The sequence below is a fragment of the Grammomys surdaster genome, unplaced genomic scaffold (assembly GCF_004785775.1).
Source record: "Grammomys surdaster isolate TR1022 unplaced genomic scaffold, NIH_TR_1.0 184, whole genome shotgun sequence".
NCBI lineage: Eukaryota > Metazoa > Chordata > Mammalia > Rodentia > Muridae > Grammomys > Grammomys surdaster.
The window spans coordinates 3,787,833-3,809,398 of NW_021604629.1; positions in this window are offsets into that span (position 1 = coordinate 3,787,833).

Below are 21,566 nucleotides of genomic sequence, written 5' to 3' on the forward strand. Positions count from 1 at the left end.
TGAGCCACCACGCCTGCTTTTTTTTTTTTTTTGCCTTCCCTCAGTATTTCCCATCTGTATTCAGTTGATTTTGAAGATATGAAACATGTGGGCATGAAGGACAGACTGTCTTTATCATGTACAACATGGTGTTTTTGAATATGTATACTTTGTGGAATGGCTAAATAAGGTGATATATCATATATGTATATACTATATACAATTATATAATATATACGATATATCCATATCTATATATTTCCTGTAGTGTTTAAAGGGTTAAAAAATATATATTCTTTCTGGGTAGTGATAGCACAAACCTTTACTCTCAGCACTCAGGAGGCAGAGGCAGATGAATCTCTGTCAGTTTGAGGCTAGCCTGGTCTACAGAGCAAATCCCAGGACAGTCAGGGCTACACAGAGAAACTCTGTTTTGAACAACCAAATATACAGTACACCATTTTCTGAAGACTCTGTTGAGTAGCCTGGGAAAGCACTGTGGAGACGTTTGTCTCACTTCGCTCTTTGCTTAGTTCTGTCACATTACAGCACAGCTGACACACACACACACACACACACACACACACACACACACACACACACACTCACACACGACAGAGTTCTTTAGCCTGCTTGGGAGACTCCTGGGTAAGTGCTGATGTAATTTGTTTTTTTGTTTTTTCAGAAACTATGAAACTATACCAGGCTTCTGAGTTAAGTATTTGCTCAGCTGGTCCTTGCCAGAGACGGCAGGTGCTTTGTGTCACTGTCTGTTGACAATGGCTGTGCTCACGATCTGAACCTCAAAGGCATAGTCGTTCCAGGGTGAAATGATTTGAGGATGGTGAGCTACCCCAGAGGTCAGGAGGGGTCACACTAGGGCTCCTGGTCTTCCAGACAGTGCGGTTGGTAGACCGAGGAAATGACAGCCAGTTTAGCCCCCGCTGTGCCCAAACACACAGGTCCTCAGTGTTGCCATCCATGTTTCAATTAGGATGTCCTGTTTGTTTGAATCAGAGGAATGCAAATTCTAAGTTTTCTTATTTCTCTCTTTCCCTACAATGTAAGGCCCAGGCAGACAGGAGCCTCTGACTTACTGATAGTCATTTGCCTGCCTCTTAGCACAAAGCCAGGCACAGAGGACTGGAGGGTTAAAAGCTTATGAGACAGACAAGTCCATGGGATGACGCCCAAGTCCTCTCTTTCCTAATTCTTTACACTCCTTGGCACAGGCGCCTGCTCACCACAGGTGTCTCCTAAGAGCTTATGTCCCAATGTTTCCTTCTCATCCTGGAAACGGAAGTTCACTTTGAAAGTGGCTCTATTGTTTGTCCGGTTTAACCTCCAGCTGAATGGAAGCAATTGGCTACATGTTTGGCCAGTCTGCACACCGTGTGTTTTTGTGATCTGTAACATTTCCTTTTAGGTCAAGTATGACCTGGCATGACAGCAAGAGGCAGCATATCCAGAGTTCTAGGATCCCACGTTTCAGCTTCCCTGCTTTCTACTGGTGTCACTTGCATTCTGATGGCCACAGAACCCTACTTTTCTCTGTCCAGAAAGAAAGTAGATAGAACAAGGTATAGGCGTGTGAGATTGGACTCGAAGATATTTGCATCTGGATCTAGAGAGATGGTTCAGTGTTTAAGAGCCTGAACTGTGTTGTTTTTTGCAGAGGATCTGTATATAGTTCCTAGTTTCCATGTCAGAAGGCCACAACTGCATGTAACTCCAGCCCCAAGGGGTTTACTGCCTATTTCTAGACCTCTCCCCAGACACCTGCATGAACAGGTGTCCTCATCCCCAAATTAAAAATAGTATAAATTAAAAATTAGGCTTTTGTATCCTCTTGATGGAGAAAGTGAAACAAAGTAACCCTCTCATTTATAATTTGTAAACTGTTTCATCTCCTGAAAGAGGAAGTATCTAAGGAAATGCTTCCTATAGGAATAATATTCTTTATTATTAAAATCATGAATAAATAAAAGCATTACATATCAAAATTAGCCATACCTAAAGTCTATACACTTAATGAACTTATGTAGATAGGACTGGCATTGAAGACGGAAGCTCTGGAGCTTTGATTACATTTTACTCTTCTAGCATGAAATATATTTTATGCACATATCCGCCATCCAAACCAAAGAAGTCTATGCAATTTAGATTTTAAAAAAAGTTTGATTTCCTTCTTTTTGAGGCAAGGTCTCACAATCTAGCCTTGGTTGGCCTGGAACTTGTTTTGTAGACCAGGCTGGCCTTGAATTCACAGAGATATACCTACCTCTACCTCCTGAGTTTGGTATTAAAGGGATACGCCACCACACTCGCCTATTTGTTTTGATTTTTTTTAAGACAAAGCTAGCTGCAAGCCATGAACTCCTAACCTTCCTGCTTCTACTTCCCAAGTGCTGGGATTACAGGTGTGAATGAACCCATACCCAGTGTTTTTCCTGCTGTGGGTTGAAACCCAGGACTTTAAGCTAGGAGAACACTCTACTGGCTGTACTCCAGTTTCAGCCATAAGAAAAACAAAAAGCAAGTAAACAAACCCAACCTGAATTTGGAATGAGGATGATCTGATAACTTGGTTCTAAGAACCTGAATTTTTTCACTTTACAAAAAAAAAAATTAGGTTAGTTGTTGACATGAATTACAGAGTTGACTTTTCCAAATGGCTCTGACCTGGTTTTATTTTGTTGCTGTGATAAAACACTCTGACCAAAAGCATCTTAGGGAAGAGACAGGTTTATTTCAGCACTTCCAGATCATAATCCGTTATTGAGACAGGAACTCAAGACAGGAACCTGGAGCAGAGACCATGATGGAATGCTATTTACTCCCTTGTTTAGTTTCCGTTAACATCTCAGGTCTACCTCGTAGGGATAGCACCATCCACAATAGACTGGGCTCTCTCACTTCAATCATCAGTCAAGATAAGTCCTCATAGACATGGTCATGGGTCATGGGTCAATCCATAATTGGTAGTTCTTCAACTGAGGTTCCCTCTTCCCAGAAGACTCTAGGCTGTGTCAGGTTAACACAGGACAAGTTCCCTTTTGGAGCAGGGTTTATTTTCCAAGTATGTATTTAAATAATTTGTTATTGATCACTTTTCTAATGGGTAAGTCATCCTTTAGTCACAGGAGAGAGGAAATGCAAATGACTGGGAAACAGTGTAACCCTGATCACAGATTCTTCTTAGAAAGACAATAAAGAAAAAAACCCTAGTTGACTCTACTGGGGATTGTTAGTATCACAAATGTAGTATTCTGTGTCTGGATGCCTGCTCTGGTATCCTTTAGAAGTTGAATGTTTCCATGAAATTGACACTTCCATTCTCAGGGCACCTGGAACCAGATCAGTCCTAAAACAGAAAAAGAAGGATGTGGAATACGGACCTTAGGCTGGAGTGTGGAGAAGTTGCTACCCCTTTCCCTGAACCTCAGGATTTAGGAGAATCAAGAAAATTTCCATTTTTGGTAGGTGATTGGCCCTTGCTTCATGTCTGGTCACAGTGAAAAGGAATGTGGGGGTCATTCTAGGACCCAGGGAATCTGGACAGAGGGATTTGCTTGTGAGAGTCTCTGTGTTGTAATTCTCTTCTCTCCAATTGTTTACTAACAAATTGTTGAGTCTCAGCCCAGCGTGGGTTATCACAAAGGGAAGTGGTGCAGTCTGTACAGCCTCATGCTAGGGCAGGAAGGCAAGTTCAGGCAAGTTGGATTCTGAGAGGAGCAGGTGTTTGGACATAAGAATCTGCAGCATGGAGCCAGAGAGCTGGCAGAGGTGGAAAGAGCAGGACAATTGTCTGGAGGGTGTAGGCATTCTCCAGTGGAGCTTGGTCAAAGCTCAAGTCTGAGGAGACTCAGGTTGCAATGATGTGCAGCCAGTAGGTGTATGAGTTTAGAAGGTGGTGAAGTCTGACTGGCTGCGTTAGGGCCCTGAGATCAGCCCTACTGCTGTTAGGAGACTTCTGTCCTCTGGGCCTCACAAAACATTGCCACCATGGTTACCAATGGAAAGTGAATTGATGGATCTCTGCGGAGCCTGCTGCCTCAGATGTTCTAGGAGCTTATGGGGTGCTAGAGGCCCTGCTAAAGTCAGTCTGGTCTGATTCCCACCACTCTCCCTCACCTCCCTCATTCTCCTCTCCCTGGTGTGTTTCTCTCTTCTGGCAAGAATTGTGGGGCAATGTTGGAATATTTCAGCACATGTAGCCAGAGCAATGCTGTAATCCATTTGGAGTCTTTCTTAAGTGGAGAGTCTTGTATTTTAGATGGTTACATTCTTGGAAATTATGGCTCTGAGGTCTCTCTGACTGCAGGAGGGGAAACTCCCATTTAGATTGTGACATGCTGAGAAATTTTGGAACTTTTCTTTTTTTTTTTAAATGTAGAGGAGACAAACCAGAAGGAACATAAGCCAAACTTCAGTTTCAAAGTAGCAAAAGAATACACAACTTTCTTGAAATGTATACATCGGATGGTCCAGGCTATGCTAGAGGACAGGCCACAGAACTGTGTAACAGAGTTTATTTTCCTAAGATCATCCCTGCGACTCTCTTCTGTCTCATGCTTGTTTTAGACGATACTTTGACATTGAGCACTCCCTTTGAAAGATAGGGACTACTACCCATCTTCTTGAATCAACAAGTTTGTAACTTTGAAGGAAATAATATTATGGAATGTGTGCGTGTGTGCGTACACACGCGCACACAAGAATGCTGGGGACTGAACTCAGAACTTCGTGTATGCTTAGCAAATGTCTACCATTGGCTTCCATGCCCAGCTCTGTATGTGATTTCTGAGTCTAGGTCATCAATGGTGATGTGATAATATAGCTTCTGCCTGTTTTTCAAATTAGATTAATTAATTTATCAGATTGGTGAGTATGTTTGTATGTGTGTGCATCCATGTACATATATGTGTACACAAAGGCCAGAGGTCAACCTCAGGTGCTTCCCAGGCACTGTTCACCTTGTGTTTTGAAGCTGGGATTCTTACTGAGACATGGGGCTCCTCAGGCTGGTTAGTGAACGAGTGGGCCATAGAATCCTCCTGTCTGTCTTCCCTAGTGATTGAGGTTAAGGTGCAGCATCACGCCTGGCTTTTTTTTTTTTTTTTAATAACATGGGCACTGTGGATCAAACCCAAGTGCTCATACTTGCATAGCAAACAGTTTGGCAACTGAGCCATCTCCCCAGACCCTTCTGCCTGCTTTCTATGGGATATCCATTCTTGGAGCCTGAATTAAATACCTGTTGCTCTATAAAAAGAATGGATTCCAAAACATCAGCTTAAGATAATATGCATCTATTATTCATTTCGCAATTTGTCTGAGTTAGGAATTCACCCATGGTTCAGCTGGATCCTCTGATTCAGGACCTGTGTTACAAGACTGTGATTGAGGATTTTGAAAAGGCCTAGGTGAGGGAATCTCATCTGAAAGTCCAGGTAGAGAACAGACCCAAGGTCACTTTGGTTTGAGGGGAAGGTTTAATTCTTTACGGTTTGTTAAACTGAAGGCCTCAGTTCCCACTGGCTGTCAGAGCCTATTCAGTATGGCGGCTTGCTTCCTTAAAGCTAGCAAGAGTGATGGAGAGAAATAATCCTTCACAAGCCTTTGTAATCTAATGATGAGAAAACAATTCTCTCAATGTGGCTATGTTCTATTGGTTAGCTGCAAGTTATTCAGGGAATGGGAACGCACAGGCTGTAAGGTCCAGTGAGTAGGGATCACTGGGGACGATCTTAGAGGCTACTTACCACAGAAACTAGCCTCTGTTTTGTGAGAAAATCAGAGAGGTGGAGGGGCACAAATACTAGACAGATGAGCAAAAGAATCAGCAGTTAATTTCTGAATCCTGCCATCCGGTCATCCCCAGCCGCTCTAGATGCGGTGGAACAAATAACAGCTGGCCTTGTTATGGCCTTTGTAATTACTGACCCATATAACTCTTGAAAATAACAAACCCGCATTGTTTTGCGCCACTAGCTAGAATCTGAGACAATCCACGTGTCTTGAAGTTTCACTGTTCACCTGGTTACCTAGTTGGACCACATGAAGTGCTCAGTGAGTGATTTGGCACTTGGGATGAAGATACAAATCAGACCAGTTTGCAGTCTGAGTGCTTTGGGAGTTTACACAGGTCTAAAAACCTTGAAATTCTCTGCTTGTCGCAGGCACAATTTTGGCTCATCAAATAAAAGCAGTATTTTACTTTGGGCCTCTTGCCTCTAATAGCAGTCTATAAAATGCTTTTGAAGGCACAGGGCAGGTCAAGCTTTCCTAGATTGGTCCTGGGATTCAGCTGAGCTGTCATGGCAAGGGGCACACTTTTGAATGAGGTAGGATGTTCTAAATGTCTTCATTAGTCCATTTTTGAATAAGGCAACCATTGTTCTTAGTCTGGCATGAATTATGTATCAGAACAATTGGGTCTGCTTTCTGTGTTCCTTTTTCTCACTGTTGTGACAAACACCCAACTGAATCAACGTAAAGGAGGGAACATTTATTTTGCCTCGCAGTTTGAGGAGACACAGTCTGCCAAGGGGGAAGACATCGTGACAGGAGTGGATTATGACTGTGTTGCCACGGCTTGTCACATGACGCAACCAGGAAGCAGAGCTCTCAGCTTGTCTAGGATATAACCTAGCTCTGCTTCTATGACTCCACCTCTGCTAGCCAGGCCTATGTCCAAGTCTCCCCAAAGAGCTACCAGCTGGAGACGCAGTGTTCAAACACAGTGCCTCTGGGGGACATTTCACCTTCAAGACAACATATTCTGTGTACTCATATGCACCAAAGTGGAAGAAGGCTTGAAGAACCTTAACAACTGGAGTTAGAATTCTTTTATAGGAGGAAAGGGGCATTGAAAAAAACATTGATAAAGAAGCATCAGGGGCACAAGAATGCCCATCTTTTCTAGCTTCTCTACATGTGTTAGGAAAAGAAACAGTGTGTGTCCAACACCGAAGAGGAAATAACAGGAGAGAGAGAAGCAGAGGAGGAAGAGATTCACGTGAGCATGGCTGCCACGAAGGTAGAGAGCTAATAGGGAAGCCATAATTGGGGTTGTTCACAAGGCCTGGAGAGAAACAGGAATGCATAGAAGAACTATGGCTTGTCTGTTGTCTAATGAGTGAGGGGACACCCTGCACCCATCATTTTCAACAAAGCCTACTTATCTAATATGCAGCATGCTAATGTTTTTCATTACAGGGCAAAATTTGGTGCTTGGATTTATTTAGTGCAGAACAAACACACTACTAAAGGAACATTATCCCTGGGAAACCAGCCCAGGAGAAGATATGTGTCCTGGGTCTTATAGAAAGAAACATTGCAGGAAGCATTCGACTTCCATGGGCCATGGTGATACAGAGTTTGAGCATCACCATAATGTAGCCCTTGTGATACATTGTGATACATTGTGATACAGGGAGGCCTTGAGTGATGCAGAGGCTCTTCCAGCAGTGGATGAGAGTGATGTCCAGACCTGTCTCTTACATCTTTTCTCATTTTCACATCTATTCTCTTTCCATGGACCCTGCTCCTGACCTGCACCTATTGGCCAGTCCCTGCTCCAGGATGCTGGGACAGTTTGGTGATACAAGCAGTTATCTAACTAAACCCAGCCCAATGATCTAGGGACTCTACCTAAAATCAGCCCCTGATTTTATTTTCCTGACTTTAAATTCAGATCTTGAAAGTGAGACTTGTCTTGTTCCCGAGTTTCAGGCCATTCCTCTTTCTCTGCTCTGCAGGTCTTAGGACTTGTTGAATTTCTGATTTAGAATAATTTCCTACGCTTTTTTCTCTAATATTCCACCCGCTCGTTTTCTCCTGGGAGTCAGGAACTGCAGGCTCCATGCATAGATATGAGTACAGGCTTGTTCTTTGACTTCTGAAAAGTCATATTTACTCTCCGGTCCTTGGATTGCTAACCTCAAAAGCAGTGTGATTACCAACTCAGCAAGCTTAGATACATGTTCACTGGCAACATGGATAATCTTGGGAATTACCTGGCTTTGACAGGGGCTATACAGACATTATGAAGGTTGGGACAGCTTGTGATTGCAGGCTTCATTGAGTGGAGGTATGGCCATGGAGCACAAAGTACCGACATGGCTGAAGAATTGGTTTTCAGCCTTAGGTGACTAAACATAGAAACTCAACAGGTTGTAGAGTGGAATCTGTCAAGTGGGGAAGTGCCTACTAGGATAAGCAGAGGCTCGGAACTATAGCCAGAACCTGAACCTGAAAGATCTGGGTTTAGACCAAGATTTAGTTTTTAGGAATCCTGGGAAGTTAGGCAGAGGGGGAAAAAAAACAGGCTGAAGGTTAAATGTGGACTGAATTTAGATAATGGGAAGGTTGTGACTGGATCGCTATGTGGTTATTTCTAGGTCAGCAGTTTAATGGAATAACAGTAGTAAGATACTCTTATAGGTCAGCCTGGTACAGTTGGGATTGGTTAGGCTCTCCTCTTTCTCCTCAAGGCTAGTCCTGGATGGGCTTATACCCACCTATGGAGAGGGATGGATTGCTAATACCAGATCTCTCTAGCAGAAGATTCTAGGGTTCCCTAGGCATTATCAGACACACTGTGGAAAATGAGGAAGCTTCCCTGCGCGCCACAGTACCCTCACGTTCCTCAGAAAGAACAGACCAGCTCACCTCTGGCCTGGTCCTCTTGGCATTATACATGTTGAACCAGTCAGAACAATATACAGAGTGGTGGGATTCACTGCAGTGAGGCAGAGAGAAACGTCAGTGGCTGCTGTAGAGCAGGTACTCCATAAATGTTTCCAAAAGAGGAAAGCTGAGTGAAATGAAGAGGGGATGAGGAGAGCTGGGAAGACAGGACACATTCGCAATGACTCTGGGAAATAAGGCTTCCCTCGTGGCCTCCTCAACACTGACAACTGAGCCTCAACCTTTGCTCTATAATAAGAAAATTAATTCTCAAAATATTTTCAGATTATAAACTGCTGGAGTCAGGGAGACACGTCTACCCTTGATCCAGTCATTCCCCTCATGGGATTCTTTCATAAGGAGATAATTGAACATAACAAACAGCCAAGCACACAGAGATATTTATGACATCATCAACTGAGGCAGAACATGCTCAACAATAAGGAGCTGCCTGAATTTTGGTACATTTATTCAGTAGAATCTCCTGAAGGTGTTAAAATGGCCACTGTGAAGGCTGTGTACCAAACATGGACATATACAATAAGTAATTTAGGGACAGTGTGATTTAGCCAATATTTAGTCCCTTGTTTCAATGGGTTAATTTAAAAAATATTGATTTTATTATTTTTAATTGTATGTGCACAGAAGCATAGGTGTCCATGCAGGCCAAAGGTATCAAATGCCCTGGAGCTGGAGCTACAGATGTGAGCCCCACAGCATGGGTGCTGTGAACAGACCTAGGGTCCTTCTCAGGAGCAGTGCGTGCTCTTAGCTGCTGAGCCATTCCTCCAGTTCAGCCACACTCAAATGACTACTTCTCAAAAAGTACGTTAAAATCATATGTATTTATTTATTTGTGTCACAGTGCATGTATGGAGGTCAAAGGATAACTTGTAGGGGCTCTCCTTTCACCACAGGGGTCCTGGGGATGGAACTGAGGTCATCAGACTTGGCAGTGAGGGCTTTGTCTGCTGAGTCATCTTGCCACTCTCCAAACTCATTAATTTCTTTCAATTTTCTCATCACTTTGGTTAAATTCCAAACAAAATATAAAAGTTAATTAAGAGTGTGTAATGTTTCCCTTTCCTTGTGTGACTTAAAAGGTCACACACGCATGACATATGCGCAAAGTCTAGTAAGACAGCTAGCACAGGGCTGCATCATGTATGGTCACTCTTGAATGACCACAAAAGACTCAAAGCAGCTGACTGATGAAACTAGGCACTTGGGAACATTTACAACAAACCTGGGGAACAGAGTAGGGGGCACCAACAACCTCAGTCATATAGTAAGCATCCCAGTGGGACATTGAGAAGTAACAGAGCAGCACACAGACCCAAGAGATGGTGAGAGGCAGGACAGAAGGCACAGATGCTTGATTTGACAGCAGCAGGGGAAACTGAAGGGCTTGTCACATCAAGGGCTGATGAGAACAAAGAGCTGCAAGGAGACCTGAAGGGATGCGCTGCTCCGGCCTCTTTGTACATGAACTCCCAAGATGGAGTGACCCCTGAGTGCCATTTGAGACAGGACTTATCTGCCAGGTAACAGTGTAGGAGAGGACTTGAGCTTTAATAGGATAAGGGTGGAGGAAACTAAAGTAAGAGAAGGCTCAGGTCAACAGGGGGCAGGAGAAAAGAGCCAGCAGAAGAAAGCAATTGTAAAAAAAAAAAATCCTTTAATTTTAGAATATGAGCTGCCATTTTTGACATGACACTGAAACAGCAGAAGAGGAGCCCTGTGAGATTACAAAGGCGATCTGACCCCTCCCCCCCTCAGCAGTGTTATTTAGCTCCTCTATAATCAATGTAACCAACAGAAAATATCAGGGTGAAAGGTCCTGTAAAGAAAAGGAATAAACAGTATTATCACATGCCTACAGACAATACAAATATGTGTGCCAGGAAAATCCATTCAACAAGAGATCAGAATACAGCACAGCATATGTCTAGTGAGTGAAGTACACACTAGAAGTAGAAAATCTCAGAGGAGAGCCAACGAGTGGTCCAGGAGATAAAAGCACCTGCTTCTGCCAAAGCAAAAACCTGATGACCTAAGTTTGATCCCCAGATCCCATGCTGGAAAGACTGAAATGACTCCCAAGAGTTGTACTCCGTGTGCTGGTTCAATAAGAGAATTTATCTCAAAAAATAAGGTGGAGGGGCTGGGAGAGATTACTTGGTGTGCTTTCTGTGTGAGTATGAAGACCTAGATTTGGATGCCTGTCACCCTTGTGAAAGGCCAAGTGTGGTGCATGCACTTGTAACCTCAGTGCTGGGAGCATGGGGAATCTAGCTGGAGCATTGAGAGTAAGGTCCAGTGAGAGAACTTGTTTAAAAACAACAGCCAGGTAAAGGTTGTGCACACCTTTAATCCCAGCACTTGGGAAACAGAGGCTGTCAGATCTCTATGATTTTGAGGTCAGCCTGGTCTACAGAGTGATTTCTGGGACAGCAAGGGATATGTAGTAAGATCCTGTCTTAAAAAAAAAAAAACCCAAACAACAACAATTGAGAGGGCAATAAAGACAGACATACGATGTCACCCCCTGGCCTCCACATGTGTACACATTGGTGAGCATACACATAGCCACGTATACCACTTCCCTACAAATCATAACGTAAGCCTTTTGCAGGAATAATTGTAGATTTATTGAAAAATCGCAAAGACAGTACACAGAACTCCTATACAGCCTTTACCTATGTTATTCCATGGTAAACATAACCATGATGCATCTCTCCAGATTAAGAAACCAACACTGCAATACTATCATTAACTAAACTACAGACTCTATTTAATTTCACCAGTCCCCCCACCAATGTCCCCTTTCTGTTGTAAATCTAAAGATGTTGACATTGGAAAGTGAAAGTCAGAACTATGTAACAACACAATCTTTACAAGGCCCAGCATTAAAAAAATTACTGTTCAAAGCTTTCTAAAATATACGCACATATGTAGGGGATCTGAATGAAATTACCAAATAATGGGAAAGACAGAGCTCCATCTGGACATTTCTCATCACCAAATGAAGCTTCCTGTACCAGGATTGGATTACATATAATTGAGTTCTTAGTATAAGGGGTCCAGCAGGAACCGCCCAGCAACCCAGGCTATTGCCAAGACTATAGGTTGCTTTCCACAAACTGACAGCTCAAGACAACAGGTACACAATTCACTGAACACGATGAGGTTTGGCTGCTGTCTACATAGAGTCTTCATCCCTAGACTCAACATCCTTGGTATAGAAAGGCACTTTGCACACTACCAAAAAAGGAACATGACCACCAACCCAATGATCTACAATGATCTACAATGGTGTTATGCCTTCAAGATATGTTAGGGCAATGGTGGCACAAAGCTTGTGGGAACAACCAATCAATAACTGATTTGGCTTGAGGTCCACTCTAGTAGACACAACCCATACCTAACACTGCTTGGGTGACCAAGAACCTGAGACTAAATAGCCCAGGGACTTAAGTACCAAATAGTGCTATTAAGAAAAAAAGACTCCTAATGACATTCTGTCACACTCATAGATCAGTACCTTGCTTAGTCATGCAGAAGCTTCCTCCTGCAGCAGATGGGAACAAATGCAGAGACCCACAGCCAGATAGTGTGCAGAGAGTGAGAGATCTTAGAACACTCATCCATAAATGGGATCTTTCCATCAAATCCCACCTCCCCCCAGGGCTCAGAGAACCCTTCAGAAGTAGAGGCAGAAAGAGTGTAAGAGCCAGGGGCATGGAGGGCACTAAGAAAACAAGGCCCTCTAAATCAATAGGATCAAAACTCATATGAACTCACATAGACTGAAGTAGCCTGCACAGGTCTACACCAGGTCCTTTGTGTATATATTATGGCTTCCGGTTTAGAGTCCTTATGGGATTCCAGAGTGTATGAGCAAGTGGGTCTCAGTTTTTTTGTGCCTTCTTTTGGGCTCTTTTCATTTTGCTTGTTTGTCCTGTTCAATTTTCATGTGCTAGTTTTTGTTTTATCTTATTATTTTATTATCCTGTAGAAGCCTGTTTGTTTGCTAAGGAGAGACAGAAAGGAAGTACATCTGAATAGGAGAGGAGGCAGGGAAGAACTGAGAGGAGCGGAGGGAGGGAAAACCATAGTCAGGGTATATTATATGAGACAAAAAAGCTAGTTTCAATAAAAGGAAAAAAATGCTACTCACAAGAAGAAGCAAGAGTGTGATTCAGAATTAGAGAAAAAAAAACCCTACCAATAGAAACAGACAGATATTAAGGATATGATGTGATTAGCAGGAAGGAATAGTTGAGGATTTAAATGATAATGAGCTTAACAAGAAAGAAGTAAGAAACATAAAAATAGAGTCACGGAAATGCCAGGATAACAGGACATGAGGAATGCGGAAGAGAACTGATTCTCTGGCTGGGCATCACTAACAGAGCAGACACCATAAAATGATTGGTGAATTTGAAACAAAGCAGTAGACGCCATTCAAATTGAACTACAGAGAAGAAGAAGAGCAACAACAACAACAATAAAAAGGAAAAATTGTCTACCACCTCTGTCACCTACAGGGCATTAACAAGGGCATAATGTATGTCCCAAAGGAATCCCAAAAGAGGGCACAGAAGAAATCATGGTAGAGAAATTTCTACATCTGATTAAACCGCAATTCCACAGACTCAGAGAGTTCAACAACCCCCAAGTAAGCTTAAAAAAAAAAAAAAAAGAAAAAAGAAAAAAAAAAAAGAAAAAAAAATAAAGTAAACCATTCCAAGGAACAACATAACTAAACTACTAGAACTCAATGATACAGGAAAAAAAAAATAAAACTCAGCCAAACAAAAGATACATTATGTACAGGGGATAAAGATAAGAGGGACCAAAGAACAAGTCTTTGTTTTTTTAAACATCTTTAAAGGACTCACAGGAAAACCTGCCAACTTAGAATTGTCTACCTAGGAAGAATATTCTTTAAGGATGAAGGTGAGATAATAGTAGCTGAGTTAGTTGGAAGAGTGCTTCCTAGCATGCATGGGGCCCGGGGTTCAATCCCCAGTACCAAAGAAACCTGGCTGGAATCCCAGTGCTCAGGAGGTGATGGCAGAAAGATCAGAAGTTCAAGGTCATTCTTGAATACTTGTATATCCATGTTTATTGCTGAGAGAGAGACAGAGACACAGACAGAGAGACACACAGAGAGGTATAGGACTTGTAGTTAGCTACGTAGGACATGGAAGCAGGAAGGGTAAGACAAGAAGGGAGGAAGGGCAGGGGAAAAGACATTAATGAAATACATGCGATATGAACCAGACAAGAAGACTGTTTATGGGGAAAAAGGAAGAGGAGGGAGCGAGGGGGAGAGGTTTATGGGGAGGGCAGTGGGAGAGAGGTACAAATAGAATCAAGTACAATGACACACACATACAAAATTGTTATCATGATGCCTAGTCCTTTGTATGTTGACTTTAAAAACAAATTAACAAAACAAAACAAAACCTAAGAGAACCAACTTTGTGTGGTCTACAAGAGGAAACTCACATTAAACTTAAAGACCTAGATGGGTTAAAATAAAAAAAAAAGAAAAGAAAATATATACCTTGTAAACACTAAATTATATTAGAAAAGTGGAACAGCTATATTGAAACAAAGCAAAATAAATTTTAAGCCAAGAAAAACTACGGAGGCTGTGAGGGACTTAGCCTAATACTGAACAGATTGCTTAATGAAGACTTTAAATGCGTACACCCAACAGAGCTTCAAAACACATTTGTCAAAAGCTGACAAAAGAGAGCTAGAGAGATGGCTCAAAAGCAAAAACAGAAATGGACAAATCACAAGTGTAGTTGGACATCTACCATTTCTTTTTAGTAATGGATAGAACAAACAGATGGCCAGTAAGAATTAAGAACTTAGACTGGCCGGCAGTTCAGCTGGTAGAGCCAGCGAGCCTAAAGCTCTTTGGTTTGATCCTTACCACTGCATAAACCCGGCAAGGGAGCCCAGCAATCTGGCAGGTGGAGGCAGGAAGATTAGAAGTTCAAGGTCATCTTCAGCAAGGAACCAAACTTGAGGTCAGCCTGGGCTCCAAAAATAAAACAAAGGGCTGGGTGTGGTGGTGAATGTCTTTAATCTCAGTACTAATGAGGTAAAGGCAGATGGATGTCTAGGAGTCAAAAGCCAGCCTGGTCTACACAGTGAGTTTTAGGCCAGCCAAGACAAAATGAGATCCTGTCTCAAAAGACCAAACAAAACCAAAAACACTCCCAAATAAAACCAATCAATCAAACAAACAAAAACAATCCAAACAAAGGATTAACTGGCATCAATGACTGACCTGTTTAACAATTATGGAACACCAGTGCTCAGCTACAGCAGAACACACATTCTTTGCAAGCTCACATGTAACGGTCTCCAAATAGAACACATTAATGGGTCATAGAGTATGTCTCAGTTAACTTGGGAGTTGAAATTACATGGACTCTGCAAGTGAATTAAATTGGAAATAGAATGGGAAGTCATCACCAACAACAGAACGCATAGATATCTGCACATTAAAAGGTACTTCTCTGAATAGCTCACAGTCGCAGGAGGGAAAGTACAGGCTGATCTGAAAGACAATGAAAACCACATCAGAGCTGGTGGTATGGAGCTGACAGCACTTCCAAATACCTTTTAAATCGAAGTGTTCATATTAGAAAAGGTTCCACAAGCCTGCCCTACAAACACCCTTAAAAAAGCAGATTAAATGATAACCGGTGGGAGTTTGTAGATTAGAAGGAGGCGAGAGTAGAAATCAGGGGCTCTGGAGATGGCTTGGGGATTAAGAGCACTTGCTGCTCTTACAGAGGACCCAGGTTTGGTTTTCAACATCCACTCGGTGGCTCGTTACCATTTATAACTCTAGTTTCAGGGAATTCAATGCCCTTTCTGGCTTCTGTGGGCAAGAAACATGTGTGTGGTACATATGCATGCACGGGGGGGTAAACGATCATCCACATAAAATAAATACATCTTAAAAAAAAAAAGAGTGGAAATCAACGAAATGCAACACAGAAAAATAGTGTCAACGAAACTGAAAGCTTGGGTTTTAAAAGGCTGATAAAATTGGCAAGAAAGGAGGGGGTACTTTAGAAATGCAAAAGGGGCCATCATAACAGACCCTATAGGTGTTTTAAAAAGAAAATACTGTGAACAGTTTGTGCTCAATGAGTGAAGTCTATGGTGCATTAAAATGGAATACTACCAACCCACAAACTCACCTAAAACAATATAGAAGGGGCTTCACTTGGTTTATTGTAAGTGGTCAGCTTTATCCTGACCCCACAGCTAGATAAAGATGATACAAGAAAAATAAAGACCAACATCCTCATGAGCTCTTAAAATAAATACCAGTAAATTGGAAACAATAGTATCTGAAAAGGAACACAAATTATGACCAAATGGAGTTTATTCCAGGAATGAGAGGTTGATTTATAATTCAAAACAGAAAATCCACCAATATGTGGAAATTAGTTAATTACTCACAGATTTTACCTAGTTTTGCTGGGTTTAATTTTGTATATTTGAAAAATTGAACATCAGAGATGGAGAGATGGCCCAGTGGGTAAGGGTACTTGCTTTGCAAATATGAGGGCTTGAGTTCAAATCCCCAGCACCACAGTAAAGGCTAGGAATGGTCATGCATGCCTGTTACCCCAACATTGAAGTCAGGGGACATCAAGGAGAAATGTGTCTTCTGAGAGCTTAGAGGCCATTAACCCTAGCAAAAATCAGAGCCTCCATGTTCAGTAAATATTCCAAAGAATACAGAAGAGAGTGACACAGAAAGACACCGGGATTTCACTCTGGCCTCTGTGTACACGAGCACAGATGCTCACACTTGCACACTTAGGCTCACACATACATGCATGCAATGTTTTTTTTTTTTTAATAATGTAGAACTTATTTGGACATGCAGTGCCAGTGACAATATAATATCTTTGTCAGAGAGCTGTTTTACCAAATGATTTGTTGAATAATTTCATAGTTCTTTTTATGTTTATTTAGTCACATATTAAGTTACTGATTTACATATTTTTCAAGTACTCCTGTCAGTATTCTCATTTAATAATGTTTATTTTTAGTATTTTAAATATGTATTTATTTATTTTGGAGCTTGGTCTCATGTAGCTCAGGCTGGTCTTGGACTTTGTAGCTGAGAGTGGTCTTAACTCCTGATCCTTCTCCATCAACCTACTGAGTGTTGGGATTACAAGTATTTGCCGCCATGCTTAGTTTATAGTTGGCTTCCTTTTTGATACAGGGTCTTTCTGTGTTGCCTAGGCTCACTTCAAACTTGTGATTCTCCTGCCTCAGCCACCTGAGTTCTGGAATTACAGGTGTACATATCAACTGCAACAGGTCTGAACTAAATTATTTATATCTGGCAAAGCAAAGGGGATCTCATCTTTTTAAAAAAAAGCATCGCTGTAGCCGGTGGTGGTGGTGTACAACTTTACTTTAACCCCAGCACTCAAGAGAAAGAGAGGCAGATCTCTGTGAGTTCAAGGCCAACCTGGTTTACAGAGTAAGTTCCATGACAGTCAAAGGCTACACAGAGAAACCCTGTCTTGGGGGAGAATCATTGCTGTAGGTTTTATTTCCTAAAATCAAATCAAATGTATTTATTTCACAGGCTGACCTTGAACCTCTGCATTGAAATGATTCTCTTGCTTCAGCTGCCCCCAAAATTGGAAATACAGGAACATGCCACCATACCCAATCTTCTGAGTGTGTTGTATTTTTTACTTAAATTTATATCTTTGGTACACACTCTGTTTCAGTATACAAATCTTTCTTCCTTATCCTTCTTCACAGATGCACAGTGTGCATTGAACGGAGACTGTTTATTGATGGTTGCTTAGACCATCTCTACTTTTTAAAATGTAGGAACAATAAATAGAAATACCATTGTACATACATGTATAAAACATGGATCCAAGGATATCTGTAGAATGTTCTTGTACATTACAGTGCATGTTGCATACATTCATTACATAATTTAGTATCTAAAAGAGAAATTAATAGATTGAAAAGATGCATACTTATGATTTTAAAGTATTGCCACACTGTTTCCATTGACTGTACAAACACACAATACTGTGGAATAGCAAGGAATGTGTATCTACAGTTCTTTAGACCCAGATACAGATCTAAGACCCTTGGAAATGTGCTGAAAATATCTTTGTTTTAACAAAATGACTGTTTTGGGGGCCTCCTGGAGGAAGGCTGGCCACCGGAAAGGCACAGTCATTTTTATGATTTCTTTTTAAATCTAACCCCACTCTTCCCAGGGAGGGAAGAGGAGCTGGAGGCAGACTGAAACATTGATCAGGCTTCTGTGAGGAGGTCTCCACAAATATCCATCAGGTACAGGCATGGCTGTGTGGGAGTGTGAATACATTCATTAGGCTGAGAGGGGGCACATGCCGCCTTGGCAGGACAGAAGCCCTTGAGCTCTACATGCTTCTGATACCACTCTATGCACTCCTCTTTACCTGTCTCCTTTGTCATATCTGACATGATATATAAACTAGTAAATGCATTGTTTTGAGATTTTTGAGCCATTGTGATAAATTATTGAAAACAAGTGGAGAATTGTGGGAACTCTCAAGCTGTCACTGATGAACAGAGAGGTCCAGGCAAACTGTTAGCTCTCAACCTGTGGGGTCTGCACTAACTCTGGGCAGCAACTCTCTTCTTAGTGAGTTTTAAAGCTCTCCTTAATCACTATTTTGTTTCTAGAAGTTACAGTGGAATTTTAATATACAGCATTGATAACTAAGATTTGATTGACAATTTTGTTTTCTTGATATATTGTTTTAAAAAAAATATCGTGTTTATCTTGTTTTCTTTTATTGCATTGGTTTTAATTTCCGGAGCAATATTAAGGAATAACACTGAAACTAAAATATCCTTTTGTACTGTTTAAATGAACAAACTATTATTTTTTAAAATTTCTTTTTATCGTATTTTAATTTTAAATAAGATATTACCACTCTTTATTATGCCAAGAGATACTGGCCTATCCTTCCTGTGTTTTAAAAGTAAAACAAACAAACAAACAAACAAACAGAAATGGATGTGGGTTTTTGGCCAATGTTTTTCTGATTGTGGATCTGAATGATTTGCTTTCTTACTAATGATCTGTACAAACCTGTATGCGTATGTGTGCTGTCATGTGTATGAATGTGTGTGTGAACACATATGAAGGCCAGAGGCCAACCTTCAGTGTCATTCTCTAGGCACCCTCCATCTTGTAGTATTTTTTGTATTATTATCTTATTATATATACGAGTGTTTTGCCTACATGTATTCCTATGCACCATGTGTGTACCTGGTGCCTGCAGAGGCCAGAAGAGGGCATCAGATCTCCTGGAACCAGAGTTAGAAACTGTTGAGCTGCCCTGTGGATGCTGGGAATCATAACTGGGTCCTCTGGAAGAACAACCAGTACTTTTAACTGCTGAGCCATCTCTCTAGCCCCCATCTTGTTTTTTGACACAGGGTCTCTCCCTGAGAGCTAGAGCTTGCCAGTTAGGCTAAGCTAGCTGGTTATGAGTTGCAGGGATCTGTGTCTACTCCCCTCCTCCTCCTGTACTTAAATAAATCTGCTCTTTTGCATAGTTGCTGGAGCTCCAACACTGGTTCCCAAGTTTGTGAAGCAAGAACTTACCAACTGAACCATCCAGCATCTCCTCCCTCTTTTGACATAAGATCTCATATATCCCAGGCTGGTCTTGAACTTTCTATGTAGTAGAAGATGCTTTTGAACTTGTGATCATCCTGCCTCCACTTCTGAAGTGTTGGCCTGTGCTACCATGTTGGGTGTATGTGACGGTGGGGATCGAACCCAGGGCATTGTGCATGTTAGGTGACCACTGTATCAACTGAACCACACCCTTAGCCCTAACTGTTTAGTGTTAACCACCAGAGGAAGCCCCATCTCACACCGTGGGTGTCTCTTTTCCACATGTTTTATTGACCTTGTTAGTGTTGTGTTTTTTTTTTTTCTCCTGTTGCTTCCTGTGTGTGTGCTATTCCCGACAGGTCTTGTTATCAGAGTTTTGATGAGCTTATAAAATGAATGGAATAGCTTTTTTCTTTATTCCCTTCCCAACAAATTCTTCTCTGCTCTCCCGAACTAGAGAAGCTGGCCGAGTGCAGACACGCTCCAGGACCTTCAGTTGGTTCCTGGCTTTTTTCTTGACTCTCGCAGTGTTGTCTCTGGCATTTATGCCTTCCCTTGGGTCTGGCTTCCCTGCCTGCTCTCTGGCATCTTTGCTTCAACCTGAACTGTCCTCTGAGTGAACCCAGAGGAGGGGATTTCCTTGCAGATGGAGGCTCTCCCTAAGCCCCGCCCACTTCCTGCAGGAGTCCTCCCAGCTGGACTTCAGCCTCTGGCTCTCTGCAGCCCTGGCCTGCCCCCTAGCCACCAAATGTGTCCTGGTCGCGGCTTCTGGTAAACCACAAACAATGAGACTAGGACTCACTTCCCCAGGTTCGCTGTTCAGGGATTCAAGAAGTTCCCGATACCAGGTGCTTTGAAGGGGTTGTTGCAATGGTCTTGTTCTTGCTGTTTCCATGGCTGCTTCCAAAGGAGAAGGATCACAGGGCAGACTCAAAGCTGGATTCCACAAACAAGGGAATAGGAATTGGATGTCTACCCACAGAGTTCAAGGGTCTGGTGTAGCCTCACTGTGCAGCTCTGCAATTCTTTGCTTTGCTCTTTGAAACAACTTGTATGTCCAGCCTTTCTGTCCAGCTCTCAGTGAACAAAACCAGATGCTGAGGCCTGAGCCATGTACTCCAGTTCCTTTCCTTGGCATTCTAGGACTCTTCTCTTGCCGTCTCTCCTGATGCCCTCTGAAGCCACAGCATCTACAATCTGATTGATTTGGGGTCTAAATCCTGCACGTGTCACTAGCTGTGCGGCTTTGGTCACACTGACTTGGAGGCTGGGAAATGAGAGGTCAGGGTTAGATGATGCTGGCTCCCCTGATGGACATTTACTAGTCTGTGCGCGAGCAAATAGAGGCCTTAGGCCTGGACAGTAACAAAACATGCTCTAACTACAGCAGCTAGGACACATGAGAACATGAACAAAAGTGCATGCTCCTACGGAGTCTACAGCAAGACAAGACAGTGTGACAATGCACAGCACCATGTCACAGCCACCCCTAGGTCCCTTGGGGAAGGCCTTCTGGGGAGATTGATGTTTTGGCCCGGATAAAAGAGGCTGAGCCAAGTAGTGTGTGTAAGTACTTGAGATTCCTAAGAGTTGAGCATCTACTCAAAAGGGAGAGAATTAGGGTCAGCAGATCTTCAGGCTGATGTGAGCTTGGCTCAACTGAGCCTACTAAGAACCAGGGTCAGTGGTCAGGTTAGGGCTAGAGGTTAGCCCATCTCTGTAAAGTGGGTTGGGGGCTGCCTTTAAGGATCCCAGGGGATTGAGTGGTTCTCTGGAAGGGGCATGTGACTTCAAGTCCATGAATTTCCTTAAGTCTTCAAGTAACCATCACCATGGAGAGGTGTGGGGTAAAGAATGAGGGGAAGTAAAAAAGGGCCCCAAACCTGAGGCAGAGTACTCAAGGGATCTTGAGTTTTAGACTGGTATGCTAGGAGGCAGTAGAGAATGACCAGGGAGAGGAAGTAACTGGCAAAGTTTTCATTAGTTATTAATTAATTAGCACAGCCTTGCAGAAGTCACTTCCTGCCTGGGATTTAAATCTCAGGCTCCAGTCCCTCCTTTGCTTCTCTGCAGTTTGTTCTCTTAAGCTGAAGAGTCATGAGTCCTGTTTGCCAACTATTTCCAGCTTTCTCCCCTTCCAGGCACGTGATAGGATTGCTCTTCTTGGCTCCCTGTGGCTATCTGG